Below are 10,317 nucleotides of genomic sequence, written 5' to 3' on the forward strand. Positions count from 1 at the left end.
TGTTTTGTTTTTCATGTCTGCTCAAGCTAGTAATGGTTTTGGCACATGGAGCGTACCTTTAAGCTTTGAAAGCTATATCCTTGACAGGATGTAATCTGTATAGTTAAGGTTATTTGCAGAAGGAATCGTTTGAAAATCTACTCTTCTGATAAGATTAATTACACAACTGTGCTTTATTTTTTGTTGTATTTTAGAAACATAGTGAGGACAGAACCCATGATGTTCTTAGTGTTTCACTGTTGCAGTTATCACACTTGGGTTATCTGCCTGCAGGTAGCCCTCATTTGGCCTGAATACCAGAGACTTAGTATTTCTGCATCGGCTGCTGTCACTTCTTCCTCGACGTCAGGTCGTTAGGGGTATAAAAACAGGCAGCTGACGCCATTACATCAGTCTTTCTTGTCAAGAAGGAGCCCGAAGCAAAAGCAGTCCACAAGTGCCGGTCAGCCACTACCTGACTTTTTCGTTTTCGAGTTGAATAATCCTGAAGTCTTCTAAAGCGAAGTACCCCATTGGGGATCCTTTTTTCTTGCTCTATCCGATGTCAGAAAAAGTTAACAATTGTCTGGCCTGTAGAAAGCAAATACCTCACAGAGATTTTCATTCTTACTGCGTCACCTGTTTAGGCCCAGACCACGATGTTTAACGCCCGAACCATTCGTCGTCGGGCTCTGTTTGTCACTAAATTCTTTAATTCTCAATCTCCATATTCTGAAATGGCTTTGGTAAGTCATCTGACTACAGATCTTCCAAAAAAACGTAAGCATAAAGACAGACCTCATAAGTCCAAAACTGCCGACGACGCTTCCATTAAGCTAGTCGCCAGTCTGCCGGTACTCAGTGAGGTGCCTTTGCAGCCCCTCATGCCCACTTCAGTGGATTCGCAGGCCTCTGCTGAGACCCATTCGGAGTCCGGTATGCCCGTGATATGCTTCTTCGACTGTGGAACCAGCAGATGTCTCTACCTTGGATGGGTCCGGAGCCGCTGTGCAGGCACTGGCTTCTGAGGCAGTTTTTCGCACTACCAATGTTCGAAACAAACTGACAACTTAATTTTTAACTAAAACTATGAGTTTCTTAGGCCCAGAGTATGCACTACGCCTAGAAAACAGACAACCAAAGTGCATGATCAGTCACCCATGCCACAAAAACAAATGCTTAGAATGGCTGAAGACCTTATTACGCTGATTAGGGGAAGCCAGCCGTCCCCCGCAAAGAGAAAAAGAATCCAATTCCCTTCAGGTTCTACAGACCAGGAGTCCCATGACTCTGACCTTACTGATTATGAAGACGTGCCCTTATCCATCTATGAGGATTCAGAGGAAGCTATTCCCTCTGCCTCCCCTCCAGAGGATTTTTCTTTAGGTGAAACCTTGCATACTTTAAGAGACCATTTCCACTGGGAATGCCAAGACTATCCTCAATCCAAAAAGAGACTTGGAGAATTTTTAGAGTTGCCTCAGCAGAGGTCTTTAGCTATATACCCCCTTGTCCTGGATGTTGTAGATGATGTTTTCATGGAATCCAGTTTTACTCCAGACACTTACCTCCTGTCCCTAGGAAACCAGACAGGTACTACAGAGAGTACCTGATACAAGTTTCTTTTCAAGAATCCTACTGCTGACCCAGAGATCATTTCCCAGGGGCCTGAAGATATTAAGGCTACTACAGCCAAAAATCCCACCCCTTTGGACAGGGATTCCAGAGCTTTGGACAGATGGGGTAAGAAGGTATATACCTCTGCAACTCTTGCTATCAGGGCATTGCATTGCCAGTTTCACATGCTGAAAAATACCAGCAACATATTATGTAACTTATTAAACAAGTGGTAACTTTTCCAGATTGTGCAGAAAATAAAGAATTGCAGGAGCTTATGCACTGTGCAAACGAAGTTAGTAAGCATAATTTGCAGTGTGGCTTTTGATGCCCTAGAAGCATCTTGCAGGGCAGCAGTTACTGGCTCTCTACTGAGAAGACATGCTTGGCTGAAGGACCAGACCTTGCCAGATCATGTCAAATCTAAATTACTAGACGCTCCTTTGAAAAAGGACCGTTTGTTTGGCACCAAAGCAGAAGAGGTTCTTAAAAAGATGGAAGAAAAAGCTAAATCTATGCAGACTGTTAAAGAATTCCTAGAAGTGCAACCCCCTAGATTCAGTAGGCATTGCCCTTCAAAATACTGGCCCTTTCCAGCCCCTCCCAAACAAGACTCAGGGGAAACCGACCACCCAGACTACAGTCTCAGGGTATGCAGAGATCTAGGCAATGGAGTGCCCCCAACCCTAAAGCAGGGAGTGGTAAGCCACCTCCTTATGGAAAAAGCTCACAATGACTTCTTCGCTCTACTTCACAGCCCTGCCTAATTACTTGTGCCCCTAGGAGGAAAACTTGCCCTTCATGCAGAAAACTAGATGTCCATCACTCAGGACCGATGAGTCCTCAACATTGTATCCCAGGGGTACAAATTTTATTTCCATTCACTGCCAACCCCAAGCAGGTTTCCAGACCTTCCTCCAAACCAGTGGGCAAAGGCTCAAAACCAAGTACTTTCCTTGCTCAATATCAGAGCTATTCAGCCTGTTCCAGTAGAACAGAGAGGTGAAGGATTCTACTCCAGACTCTTCCTGGTACCCAGGAAAGAGGGCTCTTGGTGCCCAATCCTGGATCTTTCAATTCTCAACACCTTCCTGGTACCAAAATTCAAGATGCTTACCCTGCAACAGCTTCTCCCTATGTTAGCCAAGGATGCCTGGTTAGTCACCCTAGACTTAAAAGAAGCCCATCTGCACATCCCCATAAGGGAGTTATGCAGGAAGTATCTACGTTTCAGGGCAGGGTCTGTGCATCATCAGTTCTCTGCACTTCCCTTTGGCTTATCTGCTGTGCCCAGGGTATTCATAAAATGCCTGGCTCCAGCCATTGCATACTGCAGGCAGAGAAATATCCAAATTTACCCGTACTTGGACGACTGCCTGATTCAGGGGGACAGTCAGGAATTGCTGCTTCAGCACCTGGCATTTGTAAAAAGCCTTCTCACTTCATTGGGGTACACCATCAATGAAAAGAAATCACAACTGGTGCCCAGTCAAAAGATTGTATTCCTGGGAGCAATGTTGGACACAACTTCCCAGATGGCATTCTTCCTTCAGAAAAACAGGTCTGTCTGACAGACTACTTCAAACAAATGGCCACCAGAACCCAGCTATTTGCAAGAAAAATACTGCAAGCCCTAGGGTTCATGACCGCATGTATACTGCTAATTCCATATGCAAGACTGCATATGAGGAAACTTCAGTGGTACTTAAAAAGTCTTGAGTGCCAACATTCTCATGACCTGGAAACAGTCATTCCTATCATACCTGGTCTAAGGACAGAGTTCCTTTGGTGGGCAGAAGCATGCAACCACAACAAGGGACTGCCTTTTACTCAACCCCACGCCACCCAGACCCTGACCACAGACGCATCGGACTATGCGCGGGGGGCTGACATGGCTGGCAAATGTATTCAGGGCCACTTGAGCCCAAGTCAAATCCATCTGCACATCAACCAAAAAGAGTTGCTAGCTGTACAGAGTGCCCTGACAGCTTTCAGATACCTACTCTTGCCACGACAGCTACTGATAAAAACAGACAACACCACAGATGTGTTACATCAACAAGCAGAGGGGAACCCATTTTTACCCACTCTTCCAGTTAGCCATGGCCCTGTGGACCATGGCCTTGGACATCCAAGTCCATCTACAAGCTCAATTCCTGCCAAGCAAACAAAACTCACTGGCAGATGACTTAAGCAGAAATCTCCTAGACCCACATGAGTGGAAATTGGAGCCCAGCACCTTCAACCTTCTGATTCAGAAATAGGGGACCCCAGAGGTGGATCTCTTTGCCTCCCCCTACAACTGCCAGCTATGCAAATTCTGCACCAGGAACCCTCACAGCAGGGCCTGGAAAGTAGATGCCCTATCCTTTCTATGGGAAAACCTCTCAATGTATGCCTTTCCTCCTCTGCCCCTTCCCTCAAGAGTATTACTCAAGATAAAACAAGACAGGCCAAGGACAAATCTGATTACCCCAGACTGGCCACACCAGCACTGGTACCCTCACCTGCTCAGCCTGACAACGGTACCACCCTGGCACCTACACCAGACCCCAACCCTGCTTTTTCAGCAGGAGGGACAGATTCTGCATCCACAATTGCAAACCCTAAATCTTGTAGCCTGGCTTATTCCTTAAATACTACACCAGCAACCCTAAGCAAACAGGGGCTGGACATCAGACGGCCCAGTATAAGGAAATCCTATGCTGAAAAGTGGAAAAGGTATTGTTCTTGAATTCAGTCTAAAGGAAAGGACACAGCACTGCCCTCCTTACCTCTTAATTCTGGATTACCTAGCAGAACTACTCCACAAAGGCCTATCCTTCTCCTCTATTAAGATCCATGCCTCTGCCATCTCGACTCATTACAATAATGAGCCAACTCTATTCTCTCACCCTTTCATCGGACAGTTCCTGAGAGGGGCAAACCACTTAAGGCCACCAAGGAGAGCACCCACCCCTGCTTGGGACCTTAACTTTGTACTGGAAAAGCTCATGTTTCCCCCTTTTGAACATGCTGCTTCAGCAGAGTTAAAATTCCTCTCTTGGAAAACAACCTTGCTTCTAGCCATCACTTCAGCTAGAAGAGTGTCTGAGTTACAAGCACTGATGGCTGTGGAACCCTTCATTATTTTCCATGCTGACAGGGTTTCCCTCAGGACTAACCCTTCCTTTATGCCTACAGTGGTGTCCAGTGTGGCTCTCAACTAACCCATCCATTTGCCAACCTTCTTCCCTAATCCTCAAAATAAAGGGAAAAGGATCCTGCACTCTTTGGACGTGCACAGACAGCTCAGATTCTACCTTGATAGCACTAAGCCTTTCAGAAAATCTGACCAGTTGCTAGTCAGCTTTGAAACAGGAGCAGAGGGCAAGGCCATTTTAAAACAAACCATTTCCAAATGGATAGCACACTGCATCCATTTCTGCTACAAGGACCATGGAAAACCAACCCTTCCGGGGGTCAGAACGCATTCCACTAGGGCTAAATCTACCACTACAGCATTTCTCAGGGGGGTCCCTACCAGGGACATCCTGGAAGCTGCTACCTGGAGTTCTGTACACACCTTCACCAAGCATTACCACCTGCCTATCTTTAACAAATCCAGGGCAGGTTTTGCTACAGCAGTCTTGCAAGGCCTACTAGCCAGCCCTAACTCCTCTTGACTGCCTCCACCCTTCCTCAGCTTTGGGAATCAACTCAAGTGTGATGACTGCAACAGTGAAATACGAAGAACATAGTACAGTTGTGTACATTTAGCATAAATTTAGATGTCCGAGTGTATCCACTGTTGCAGTCCTGGATTCCCTCCCTCCAGCCCCCTGGTTTTCTCTGGTCTCTCCTCTCTATGGCTATTCCTACTGGTATTGGTATTTACCTTTTACTGGTGGTGTTTTCCCCACCATATCCTAGCTTCCTATTTGGGGGCTCCTGACATTTGGGGCAAGAAAAACTGCTGCTTGTTTTTATACCCTTGACCTGACATCAAGGAAGAAGCGACAGCATCCGACACAGAAATACTAAGTCTCTGGTATTCAGGCCGACTGACAGCTACCTGCAGGCAGATAACCCAAGTGTGATGACTGCAACAGTAAATACACTCAAACCTCTACATTTATGGTAAGTGTACACAACTGTTCATTTTGGTTTTCGTGTTTTTACTTTATTATAATTTGACAGCCCCCCCCCCCCCAATATAAATGTATTTAAATACTGTTCACAGTCAAGTACATTTTTACTTTTTCTCACAGAGGCAATTACATAATATATAAAATTATAAATATATTTTGCTTTTATAACATAATATCAAAAACTGCTATTTCTTTATCCCTGAACATTATATTTTCCAGCATTTGAAGTGCCAAAAACATGAGAAAGCATTATATGAAGTTGTGACTTAGCATTCTGAAATTCATTGTACAGCTGTTTTTATTCCTGCACATAAAAGCATATCCTACCTACAGTTTATAATCAGTCATTCAGGTTTGTTGTCAGAAACATTTACTTAAATTGTCAAACTGTTTCAGAGAGATCTTTGTTGCGATGGTCTTCACCAGTATGCCCATATGGCCATTAGAAAGTGCTAGGCTGCTATGTTGCATTATACTCTTGTTTCCATTAGGTAACTTTATACAATTTCTGCTGTGGATGGAGGAATGTAACCAATGTGCAGAATTTGCATTTAGTGTGTTGTCATTTTATGAAGAGTAAAGTAGCGTTGTTGCCTCACAGCAAGAGGTTCTCCCGTTCGATTCTCGGCTGGAGTGCGGGGAGTGCCTTCTGTGTGCAGTCTGCATGTCCTCCCCGCAGTTGGGTGGGCGTTCGAAAGACATGCGTAAATGGATGTGCCTTCGTTGAAGGTTGAACATTGAGCTGGCACCTCGGCTTCGTGAAAATCTACTGCCAATCATTAGCAGACCAGAGTTCTGCTGTGGCGACCCCTAACCGGGAAAAAACGAAAGACAACAGCAACAAAGTCATAAATATTTAATAAGGCAAAGCAATATACCTGTTGATTCATGCCGGATGAAGCCTGAATATAACACGTGCTGCTGTGTAAATCATAATTAAGTTGCAGTGAAATCCTTGAGATAAAGTTTCATTTTTTGATTTGTTTTGCACCCAGGAGTTTTATTACAATAGCTTGATTTTTTATCATTGACTGCCTTAAGGGAACTGGCATGTAGCCATGTCTTGTATACAAATTGTAAATCAGTATTTCACATGTTTGTTGTCAAGAGTCTAATCTGTAGTTATACCCAGGTCCCAGTTAGGAGCTGTTCAACTGTTGCTAAAAACGTTGAGCACAAGTAATGGCTGGAGTGTGTGTGTATGAATCTGTCATTACACCAGAAGCAAAAAGTAAATATTTCACCAAGCAAGGCATTTCTGTTGCTGTATATATGTTGAAGCCTATACTGGCAATGTTTTATAAATCAGGATGAGATGCAGTAACATGCTTGCATGGTTTAATGTAGTTCTTGAATGTGTGTTTGTGCCAGGCATCTTATGTAGTTGCCTGATTTTGTACTATGAACTGCCTTAGTGGAGCAAAAATGTGACCTCATATGTATAGCTAGCAAGTAAATGTTTCAACAGAATTTTATTTTCATAGTATAGCATTGTATGTGGCTTCCAGTAGGCCATTTGACCTATGCTGAAACATGCATGAGTAATGTAGAATATAGTTGCACCAATATTTTATTATGCTAGTAGCAAAAAAGTTAAATGTTTCATTAAGCAAGACAGTAGTTATTTTACCACCAATAGTGTGAGGCCTAAATTCCATGTGCTTACGAAAGTAGAGTGCTTGCCATTTAAAACAGGATAGAAAGAGATTGAAATCATTGGGAGTGTGGCATCTTTACGTCTGTTTTATGCTCAGATGTATTATCAGAAGTCTCTGAATTTTTATTTTGAACTGTCTTAGGGGAACTGATGTATGGGTATTTAGATAAGCTAGCAAATTAGTGTTTCACAGAACTTTTGTTATGACAGTCTGGCATCATATTCAGTTGCAGTGAGGGGCTGTTTGACTGCTCAACAAGGTAGCATTGGTGTCAGTAATATTTGTGTAGGAAGTTCTTATTTCATCACAAGTAAAAATCCCATGCTTCACAAATATATATGTGTGTGTGTGTGTGTGTGTGTGTGTGTGTGTGTGTGTGTGTGTGTGTGTGTGTGTGTGTATATATATATATATATATATATATATATATATATATCTAGGACTCTTGCACGAACACACTTTTCACCGAATCGCTAATGGGCGGGCATACTTTCACAAAAATGCTTTTCACCGAAGCAGCATTTTCGCGCAAGTATGCCTGTTGTGCTGGTCGTACTACAGTGCGGATAAGGGAAAATTCCCTTCTCCCCACTATAGTGCGATCTCAGAATGAGAATATTAAAGTAGGGGGTGTGGGGGCACAGGGGGTTTGCCCCCCTGCTTAAAAGTAGATTTAATTTTTTTTTTTTTTTAACACACTTTAGGGAAAGCGCTTTTTCAGTGAAAGCGCTTTCATTAAAGTATGTTCGGAGACAGTGGATTCGGACTGATGAAGTTTCGTTCAACAGTCCTAGATCCATATATATATATAAAATATCTTTTTTCATGTGTATCATGTATGGCATTGTCGCTACTAAAGTGGACAGATTATGTTCAGTATTAAGCTGAAGTGAAATTCCTTTAGGGTAGAAAACAGGTGCATTTTGCACATACATACCTCATTATTAATGAATGAAAGCTTTGAGATGTGGATATTATACATAGTTTCCAGATACAGTGGTTCATATGCCATTGCTGTAATGACATTTTGCATTATACTCTTCCACTGTGCATTTGTATGTTGTTAAACTTCTGATTAGTATGTTGAATATAATAATGGCCTGTAATGTTTGTTTACTGAATTAAAGATTTATATAGTTAACTGTAACAAATTATTCTTTTTAGTTGTAACAGTCTAAGACTAAAGTGGCTGAAGTGGTGGGATCATATTCTGATTTGGATAGCACTAAAATCCCAACGACAGGTATACATCTTAGGCTCACTTTCTAGCTGAGCACCCTGTTATTCAATGAAAGATGCATTATGAAATCTCAAAGGTGGACTGACTCCTGGTATTTTGCCACATCTTGTTTAGCTCATGCAGAATGATTCTGCAACTCTTCTTAAAATCTCAGTGATTCATCTTAGTACTGGGGAGTCTACAGTTCTCATCTCTATCCTGAGTGAGGTGAGATTTATTGACTGGGATCCAAGAGATACCAGGAGTCTTTTCTGTCCAGCCAAGTCCATGGGAATATTTGACCTATTGATGTGATGCACTGTTTAACATCCTTATAACTATGGAATTATGTCAGTAGGGAAAATGGATTGACACAAGAACCAGGCAGCATGCAGAGCTTTTGTGACCCTATGCCACAACTATCTGAGCTTTCTTTAACAATGGTACTCCATGACTCAGTACATCGTAATTTCTTGTTGTTCACTTGTTGCCTTGAATTTTCGGTGAGCCCAGGCTACTCCCCTTTGGAACAAGGGACAGTGGAAGAATCTTTCTACCTATTGATATCCACTCTCCTGTAAAGAGTATTCTTTAGATTCAGAGGTCCTTGTTTCTGAAACAAAGGGTAAAGAGATCTCACATCCCTTTAGCACCCCCCCCCCACACACACACACACAATTCCTACATTAGTAAACTCTCAGATTCAAGAAATCTGCCATGGACTGATCTATTGGTCCTGTGCCTTCTCCCCAGAAATGTTTCAGTAATTTTCTGAGCAAGATGGATGATGAATTATGGATCTTCATCTGACCTGGAGGATGCCACTTTTACAGCTTGGAAACATTTGGATTCAGCTCCCCCTGCCCCAAAGAAAGCTGATGCGGCTAAAAAAGTAGAGTGAAATCCAAAGTATTCCACACCTGATTCTGATCTCAGCTTATTGCTCTAGCTTAGGCCTCCAAGATCATAAAACCATTCTACCTTACTACCTGATAAGTAGTTCAGCACTTTGGACTGGGAAGGCAAAAGGGTTTTCTGCCTTGCCCCTATGCTGTTGAGTTGGATTAATTATCTGTCTCAACTGTCCTCCTCATTTATAATCCTCCCTTGTTGACCTGACTGTAGAAAAGTACCTCTCTAAATCAGGGATCAGTGAGACGTTTTAAAATATTACTGTCTTCTACAGTTGCCTGTTACAAAGTGCAATACATATTTGATTGTGTTAATGCTGTACCTCTGGCAGCAGGCTCAGAAATGTTTAATTACTGGATGGCATAGCAAGAATAGGTTGTCCTCATTTATGGATGTGATTAGGTGGGCCATTCTGAGTGCCCTTTCTCTGGTGATGTTCTGTTTATCTGAAACCATGGTGAAGGACTTCCAAAAGAGAAAAGAAGCACTGATCTCCGATAATTGTCTTCATGACACTCACACAACTTTATTCTTCTTGTGGGCCACTTCAATCCTCCTAAAAGCAGTAGACCTATGTAAAATGTGAAGGGAACTAAGCATGAAATAATTTTTCTCTCTTTGCTCAGTCTCCAAGGATGACTTTATTGAAACAACAGTCATAGTGCTGGGTACTCTGTACATGGAAGGCCGGTTCTAGTTTGTTTAGCTTGAACAGCCAACTCCATTGCATGTTTTATGCATAGTGATGGATGACTGCAATTTCTGATTATTACATCTATATCTAGACAAAAGCTTAAGGTCC

Source organism: Protopterus annectens, chromosome 3.part0 (assembly GCF_019279795.1).
Source record: "Protopterus annectens isolate FY-2018-M chromosome 3.part0, PAN1.0, whole genome shotgun sequence".
Lineage (NCBI taxonomy): Eukaryota > Metazoa > Chordata > Ceratodontiformes > Protopteridae > Protopterus > Protopterus annectens.